Source organism: Sarcophilus harrisii, chromosome 4 (genome assembly GCF_902635505.1).
Source record: "Sarcophilus harrisii chromosome 4, mSarHar1.11, whole genome shotgun sequence".
Taxonomy (NCBI): domain Eukaryota; kingdom Metazoa; phylum Chordata; class Mammalia; order Dasyuromorphia; family Dasyuridae; genus Sarcophilus; species Sarcophilus harrisii.
In genome coordinates, this window is record NC_045429.1 from 229,543,654 (window position 1) to 229,553,073 (window position 9,420).

The following is a 9,420-nucleotide window of genomic DNA, read 5'->3' on the forward strand; positions in this document are numbered from 1 at the left end:
GACCCTGATTTCTATTTCATAAAATAGATATTTTTAAAGATAATTATTGTTATCTTGCACTAAATTTTAAAGTAATTTAAAATACTATTTGTTATGCTTTAATTTGACAAATAAATCAGAGGAAAGAATATTAATATTTTTACATTTTATAGTGTCTTTTTTTGAAATCTCAGATACAATTATTCTTTCTCAAAATTACTTTGTATTACTCATCATTACTAATGAGCTCTGTGATATGCTTCTCCAGCAAATTCCAGGCTATCAATCTTTGGTAGTCAATATAAAGTCCACTGCCTTGTTAATGTTGACATTATTTACCACTTTGTACTAAATATACAAAATACATCAAAATTATAATTTGAGACAATACAATTTATTGAAACTTAACATTTCAATACCACTTTGTATTAAATATACAAAATACATCAAAATTGTAATTTGAGACAACACAATTTAATTGAACTTACGTTTCAAGACCGCTTTGTATTAAATATACAAAATACATCAAAATTGTAATTTGAGACAACACAATTTAATGAAACTTACATTTAAATTGTTGACATTTTGATATCACAACTTGATATACACCTTGTTTTTCCCTTCCCACTACTGTTTACAACAATTTAAATCAGACATAAAAACAAAAAAGGAAAAAATCAAACTATTCCACACAAACTAACTAGTCTTCTTATATAAAGATTTGTGTAATAGAAAATACCACTCTATACCATACAATGAAATAGCACATACACTTTGACAAGCAACTGTCAATCTGTCCCTTCTTTATTTTTTTATTCCCTTTATTCTTCTTGATGTGATCCTCTGTAACAGGTGGGACTGATGGGGTCGGGAAGAACGCTTAGGGAGGGACCAAAAAATTCAGGTTTTATACAATGACTCATGGGTTCTGGAATTACAAATAAATAACCCCCCCACCCCCCAGGAAAAGGGCCCCCCTACCCTCGAAAGTTGAACTTCAGGCCCTAGAAAAACAACTCTGTCATATCCATCATAGACAGGGACAGAGAAAAATCTATAACCCTCAACACACAACCCATCTACACACAACCCATCTAGGAACATATACTAAATAGACAGCCCATTCTGGTTCTGCCAAAATTCAGAGCAAGAGACACTCACCAACTTGGGATGATCTTGCATCAATAGCAAAGCAGAGGAATACTGACTCTCTCTCCCTGTACTCTTGCCCCCTCCACAACATATATATATATATTCTACAGGCTGAAGTAGTCAAAACTGTTGTGGCCGTAGATGTCCATGGTCCACAGCACATCTCGGCGCTCTATGGCCTGTATTAACTGTTGCAGCTCAGACTGCACGCCGGCAAGCTTCTCTTCATCCACAGAACCCTCTAGGAGGCTGGCTGAAGACGGTGGCCAGGGCAAGTTCTTATAGCAATCCACAGGGACTGGGTGTACCACCAGCTGAAGCTCAGGCAAGGCCTGTAAGTGTTGCAACAAGGTTTTCAGTCCAGCGCTAGCAACAGGGTTGCCATAGAGACCAAGATAACGGAGATGGATACAGGAGCATAGGGTGGGCAAGGTACTGGCAAGATGGACATCCATGAGCTGGCACTCTGTAATATCCAGACAAAGCAGGGAAGCTGAGGCTTCCTTCAGTAGCTTCTGAAAGGGGTCCAGGAGGTCACCCGACAGTTTATTGCCACTGAGATCCAGCTTCTTGAGATGGGTAGCATGGGGGCTTTGCGCCAAATAACTCAAATCCCCAGAAAGAAGGGCACAGAAGGGAAGTTCCAGGCTTTCCAGAGGACCCTGTAGGCCGCCGAGAAGCTGATGAAGGCGGCCAGAGAGGCGAGAGGAACCCATGTTGAGTTCCTTGAGGCATTTCAATTGTCCAATTGCAGAAACAAAGCGTTGGAAGCTGCTCTCGGCTTCACTGGTGAGCCTCCGCACATCCACATTACTGTATTGTAGCTTCAGGCTCAACAAGTGGGTGAACTTGGCCATATGGGGCACGACCATACACAGACCCGAGAGTCCCAAGTTGTTGAAGCGTAGGTCTACTTGGCGCAGGCACGCTGGATCCAGTAGCTCCAAGAGGGATACGGTGCTAGGACCCGACAGCTCTTCAGCCCAAAGGTCCCTGCAGCGGAGGCGAAGGGGACCACAAATGCTCGTCAGGAGAGCCTCCTTCAGGACGTTGTAGGAAGTTCGGTTCACTAGCAGGTCAGTGTGCACTTCCACGGGAGTAGGCACAAGGACATGACGCTCCAGCTTGCGGCGCTTGGCCAAGCGCTGAGCCGCCCTGGCCTGAGTCTGGGCACTGAGGCAAGTCCTTGCCACCACCACGGAGCGAGCCCACATGCTCATGGTCGTGGGGTCCTGCCCGCAGCTGGCGTCCAGGAAACCAGTTATATCCAACACTCGAAGGTGAGGCTTCCTCCGCGGCGCCGCGAGCAGCGCCAAGATCACGGCTTGTACGCTCTCCTTGCTGGGCTTCTCGGGCCAGCCCATCTGATTGGGCTGGGGGAGCAGCTGCCGGAAGCTGAGACACGGGAAGGGCCACGTCTGCACCAGCGCTTGCAGCACGGCCGTTCTGCCGTTCATGAAGGCGGCCCGGAATAAGGCCGGGTACAGCTCCCGAGGCAGGGAGGCCAGAGCCCGGCAAGCCGATGCCTGGTGCTGGGTCACCTGCAAAGCACACAAGGCCAGGAGCGACTTCATTTCTGCCGAATCAATCTGGCACCTCTGCGCAACCAATCTGGCACCTCTGCAGAATCAAGCTGGCGCTTCGGCGCATGCGCGGCACTGCGGAAGGGAGTCTGTCTGCTCTGACGCTTCTGTACAGGGGAGAATATTAAAATTTAAAATTTAAGTTGATTATCGTTACGGGATAACGTGAATTATTGCATTAAATTTTAGAAAAAAATTGATGAAATAATGGGTTATTTCGTGAATTAGTAAGAATTTAGGTTAAAGTACTGAGAATTGGTAAGTAATTAGTGAGGAATATTGGAAATTCTAAACAGTAAATGTAGGCCTTTGGAAATGGTTAACTACTCAGATAATGTCAGTAGCACAATTATTTAAATAACATTCGAAATGTACACTAAAAATATTTTTTCCTCATAAATCCGAGATGTATGTGAAATGTTGAAAGAAAATCCTTAAATTCATCAATGATATTTTGATTTTTAATTCAGATCAGAACAGCAGAATATTATTGTCAGTACCGTGCACACTTCTAGGTTTTGATTGCGCCTAACTGAAATCATAGCATTGGTAATCACAATGCATTTTTGTTATTAAGCTCTATCTTGTAACAATGTATAATGTTCTTATTCACAAGTCATTGTTGCACATATTAAGTGCACATTTACATCATTAAATTTATCATCCATGATAATGTATTCAACCAACAATATGTGCTTTGAAATTGATTTGTACACTTCTAGGTTTTGATTGCGCCTAACTGAAATCATAGCATTGGAAATCACAATGCATTTTTGTTGTTAAGCACTATCTTGTAACAATGTATAATGTTCTTATTCACAAGTCATTGTTGCACACGTTAAGTGCACATTTATATCATTAAATTTATCATCCATGATATTGTATTCAACCAACAATATGTGCTTTGAAATTGATTTGTACACTTCTAAGTTTTGATTGCGCCTAACTGAAATCATGGCATTGGTAATCACAATGCATTTTTGTTGTTAAGCACTATCTTGTAACAATGTATAATGTTCTTATTCACAAGTCATTGTTGCACACGTTAAGTGCACATTTATATCATTAAATTTATCATCCATGATATTGTATTCAACCAACAATATGTGCTTTGAAATTGATTTGTATACTTCTAGGTTTTGATTGCGCCTAACTGAAATCATAGCATTGGTAATCACAATGCATTTTTGTTATTAAGCACTATCTTGTAACAATGTATAATGTTCTTATTCACAAGTCATTGTTGCACATATTAAGTGCACATTTACATCATTAAATTTATCATCCATGATAATGTATTCAACCAACAATATGTGCTTTGAAATTGATTTGTACACTTCTAGGTTTTGATTGCGCCTAACTGAAATCATAGCATTGGTAATCACAATGCATTTTTGTTGTTAAGCACTATCTTGTAACAATGTATAATGTTCTTATTCACAAGTCATTGTTGCACACGTTAAGTGCACATTTATATCATTAAATTTATCATCCATGATATTGTATTCAACCAACAATATGTGCTTTGAAATTGATTTGTACACTTCTAAGTTTTGATTGCGCCTAACTGAAATCATAGCATTGGTAATCACAATGCATTTTTGTTGTTAAGCACTATCTTGTAACAATGTATAATGTTCTTATTCACAAGTCATTGTTGCACACGTTAAGTGCACATTTATATCATTAAATTTATCATCCATGATATTGGATTCAACCAACAATATGTGCTTTGAAATTGATTTTGTTAACTGTAAGATCTAGGAACACTCAATTGATTTGAAAATGTGGAGCAAGTAGAATATTGCTCTGGAACATGTTGAGTGAATTAGGAATATTTTCTAGGACTCTACTATCCAGAGATCTGGAACTGTTCCTTCGGTTGTTTTTGTTGTTGTTCGCTTGTTTCCATTGTGTGTGACTCTTCTTGACCTTATTTGGGATTTTTCTTGGCAATGATAATAGTTTGCCATTTCCTTCTCTAGCTCTCTAACTCATTTTACAGATGAGGAAACTGAGGCAAACAGGGATAAGTGACTTTCCTAAAGTCACACAACTAATAAGTATCTGAGGCTGCATGTGGTCTCAGGAAAAGGAATATTCCTGATATGTCCTAGCACTCTTATCCACTGCACCACCTAGCTTTTCCTTCTAATTCATGACATTTGGCTGGTTTAGGTATATTTAGATATTCCCATATTTCATATAAATAGATAACACTTCTTTATATAGATCATTCACAAATATTTTACTTTATTCTTATTTCATTTTTATCTTATTATTTTTTGTGCCTGTGATGAGCTTGATCCTTCAAAATGCAGGCATTTCTGAGGGTTGGGTCCAGGGCAAAGCAATTTGCCCAAGTGTAAGGGCACTTTTGCCAACCTCCTCTGATTTTCTCCTTATCATCCTCATTTTATCTGTTTAATCTTCTGTGTTCCCTAGTAGCTGGCTCCTTCCCTTTTGCTTTCAAACATGGGCATATATCTTTTTGTTTTCATTTTTTTTTGTTTAAGTTAATGATTTTTTATGGTATTTCATTTTTCTAAATACATATAAAGATAGTTTTCGACATTCACCTTCATAAAACCTTGTGTTCCAAATCTTTCTTCCTCTCCTCCCCCATTCCCCCAAAAAGAAAATAATCTGATATAGGTTAAATATGTGAGATTATTCTAAACATATTTCATGATCACATATCTTTTCCCACTCTTAAAAAGCTCTCACTTGATTTTACCATCTCTACTAGCTATTAGAACATTTTAGCATTATCAATAGAATGGTTACTTTGTCACAAAAAGGGCGGGCTATCCAATAAGGATTTAACATTGATTTGGCTTTGCATGGCTTTCCTGACTCTGTTTGCCATGTTAGTCTGCTAATCAGATTCCTAAGGAAGGAATCTTTGTCTTTTCATGACCTGGCTTTTGGTCCTATGCCACCAGGAAGGTACATTAAAGAAAAGAGCTTTTTAGTCCCTGGAGCCAATTAAATTTCAAGAATGTTCCTTTTTTTTTTTTTTTTTTTTTTTTTAAGGAAAAAAAACAACCACCTAATCCTGACTTCCAAAGAATTTTGTTTATAGTTCAGACTATACCTGCCTCTCCAATAGAGAGTGAGCTTCTTGAGAAAGTTGATTATTTTTTGCCTCTCCATGGACCTTGGTTCAGTACCTGTCATAGAACAGTCAGTTAATTAATATTTATTGATTGACTTCCCATAAACCTTACAACAATCATTTTACATCTTTTGTTATCTTTTCCAATTTGCTGGGTGTGAAATGAAATTCCAGAGTTGTTTCTATTTGCATTTCTCTTTTTATTAATGAGGAGTTCATTTCTTTTAAAAGATAATTAATTTAAACAACCATGGTAACTTTTTCTTTTATGATGAAAGCTAAATATGCATTTCTCTCTATCTTCATTTTTTTTTTTCCTTCAAAGCCCAGAGTGAATGAATTGAATTTGATTAACACAGTCTCATTAGTAATGTTTTGAGAAGAATAATCATAGATGAAAAATTATGTTAGGGGTGACAGATTATCCTTCAACCGTCCTGCCACACTCATCCATCTATTGTTAGTCATAGCTCAGTTCCTGAGTAATTTATAATAGGCATGTAGATTAACCCCTAAAGATGAAAAATCTTATATGAAAACAAACAAGAATTTTTATGTATTCAGTTATTATTATCTGTAAAGTACCATTCTTGGAAGATTATCAAACAATTTAACATTGTTAAAATCTATACAGAAACCCCAGGAGAGGTACAACCGAAAGAGTAATTAATTGGTGGTGGTGGAGGAACAGTGAGGGTGAGCAAGAGGAGAGAACTTCAGTGACTTAGAGAAGATTGATTAATTTGCTTCATTGCCATTAAAATTCTATGACTTTCATGTGATTACAGAAATCTTTGAACATCTGCCTTCCTTTGTTTTACTAAAACACTTAGGAGATGTTAAGCTACCAACTGTGGGGTAGGTATTCAGTTGCAAAGAGATTATGTCTTGTCTCTTCCTTCAAAAAAAGAAAGATGCAGGCTTTTCATAGAATCTTCCCTATGCTGCAACTCCTTTCTCACACCTTATTCTTGTGGAAATGAATTAATAGGATTCACAGGATCATAGATCTAGAACTGAAAGAGACTCCAGAAGCTATCAATTCCAAACTCCTACATTGAAATGAAGGAGTAAGGGTATCCTTTGTTTTATAGATGAGAAAACTCAGGAGCATCAGGAACTCTTCTAACTCAGTAAATCTTTTTATTAAATATAATTTTCCATTCCAGAACAGGGCGGTCACAATAGGAAGGCTTGTGAGTGATTAAATAAAGAAATGGTCAGACTGTTTTAAAAAATAGCAGATACACTGGTTGATTTGACTAATTCAGTCAAATGGGGTCAATTTAGGATAGGAAATAGTTGTTTTTTTTTTTTTTTTTTTTTTTTTTGGAGGGGGGTACATATGACTGACAAAACTTAATTGTTTTGATATACCTTTCACTTTTCATCTGTTTATATTGATATCATATAGACTTTATAAATCTTGCTTATTTCTGGGCAACCCACAATTTCTTTCTCAGCAGGACAAGTGATGTCACATGTTCTATATTTTCTTTTTCTAGGACGCTGACCAAAGGATTTTATTGACTTGCACAAGATCTACATTTTTCTCATCAGCCACATGTTATAATTCAGATTCTTTCCCTCTTTCCCACCATTTATAACGCAACCGAAAATCCTCCAATTAGCCACAAGAAGCCAACAGGTGTACATCATGCTACCATAGTCAAAAAATATAGTTGTCCATTTTTGTTATATTTGCATTCCTTTCTATCTTCCAAGTTTAGTGCATTACTACATAATCAGCTTATAATACATTCTTTAGTATATAACCTTTTATTCTTTCATCCTAGATAAGACAATCTAATTATTATAATTGTGAGAATTCTGGAGTTGACCTAAGCAATGTTCAACACATAGTAGATTTTTTAAAAATAGTGTCATTGTGAAATACACCATATATTTACTGTGTAATTTTCCAAGTTTTGGTGTCTAGTATAGGTTGATGTATACTAGATATCTCTTATACTTTGAGACTAATATGAAAATTATTCATATGTTAACTCTGATAATTCATTGGAACTGTGATATCATTATTGTGGACAATTTCTCCAGTGATATGTATGAATTTTTAATCTCTCTCTACTTTCTCATCTCAGCCTTTTGTACTTTTTTCCTATAATCACATAAATTTGCCACATGTTATGGGAATTTTCTTGTAGATCTTTTTATATGACATGGTCACTGATGGAGCATAAGGACTTCATATCTATTATTAATTTTTTCTGCAAGAAAGCTTGGGTTACCTCCTTTTCTGATCATATAGGTCTATCATTTTATTATTATTTTTTTTAAATTTGAATCTCCCTATTTCAACCAAGCTGGAAGTTCAACGGCTATTCATAGACCTGATCCTATACTGATTGACAAAGGGATTTTAGTCTATTCCAGTTTGCTGCTCCTTAGAGAATCTAGTAGCTCCCCATATGTTATCACATTTATGTTGGGCTTAGCATGAACACCCAATCAGCTTAACCTACTTCACCTCAGAACTCCTGAGTTCAAGAGATTCAATAGCCATAGCCTTTCTAGCAGTAAGGTTTACAGATATGTACCACTGTGCCTTGCTGCTTCTTATACTTATGAAACAGATTTTTATGAATTCATTTTAGATTTTACTCAGTGTTCTAGCTTGATAGGAAATTTTTATATAGACTCTGTCATTTAGTACTATAACATACTTGAGAGATTTTTCTTCTTTAAGAGCAAGAAAAGAGAAGTTTTGACCCTAGCTTGCAACAGTATAAAAGACTAGTAAAGGTGAATATAAGTATTTAGTTAGCAATCAATTAACAAGTATTGATTAAGTATCAACTGCATGACAGTTACTGTGATGAACACTGGGGATACAAAGACAAAATAGGCAGTCTCTTCCCCTGAAAGAGCTAATTTTTACATTATGCAAACTAGCAATGATAGAGGGAAGCCATTTTCACTTTCATTTCTTCTGTGACCCCTCTCCTTTCTATTCCCTCCCACTTCTCTGGGTGACTATCTTCTACTTCTCCACCAGACATGTCTACTACCATCTTCTGTGACTGTGAAGCATTAATAATATTAAGAAGGAAGTATGAGTCTGTAGTCCTAGAGGATCAATATTCAAATCTCAGCTCTGACTTGTTTAGTTGTATGATTTTAGTCAAATTACTTCTATTTTCCCAAGTCTTGCTTCTTTTATCTATAAAATGAAGAAATTGAATTATATGACTACTAATGTCTGTTCTAGTTCTAAGTTTCTGGTCCTCATATTGTAACACAAAGCGTTATCATAAAAATAGAAATTATTATTTATGAGTGCTTTAAATTTAATACTTTACAAATATCTCATTTTGATATATGTTAGGCAATAGTAAGTGCTAGTATTATCTCTTTTGATCTTCACAACAACTGGGGGAGCTAATTGCTATTATTATTCCTGTTTTACATATGAGGAAACTAACATGGATTGAAGTTAAGTGATTTAATAAGGGCCCCACAATTAAGTGTCTGAGGCTGCTTTTGAATCCAGGACTTTTTGACTCCAAGTCCAGCACTCTATTCAATGTGCCACCTAGGTGCACAAAGATTAATCACCTGAGTGTATTT

The 9,420-nt window shown here is 36.6% G+C and overlaps 1 pseudogene; it reads right to left on the bottom strand.

Annotated features, from left to right (window-relative positions):
- Positions 1-356: 356 nt before the first annotated feature.
- On the bottom strand, positions 357-2,816 carry LOC100927524 (annotated as a pseudogene).
- Positions 2,817-9,420: the final 6,604 nt, after the last annotated feature.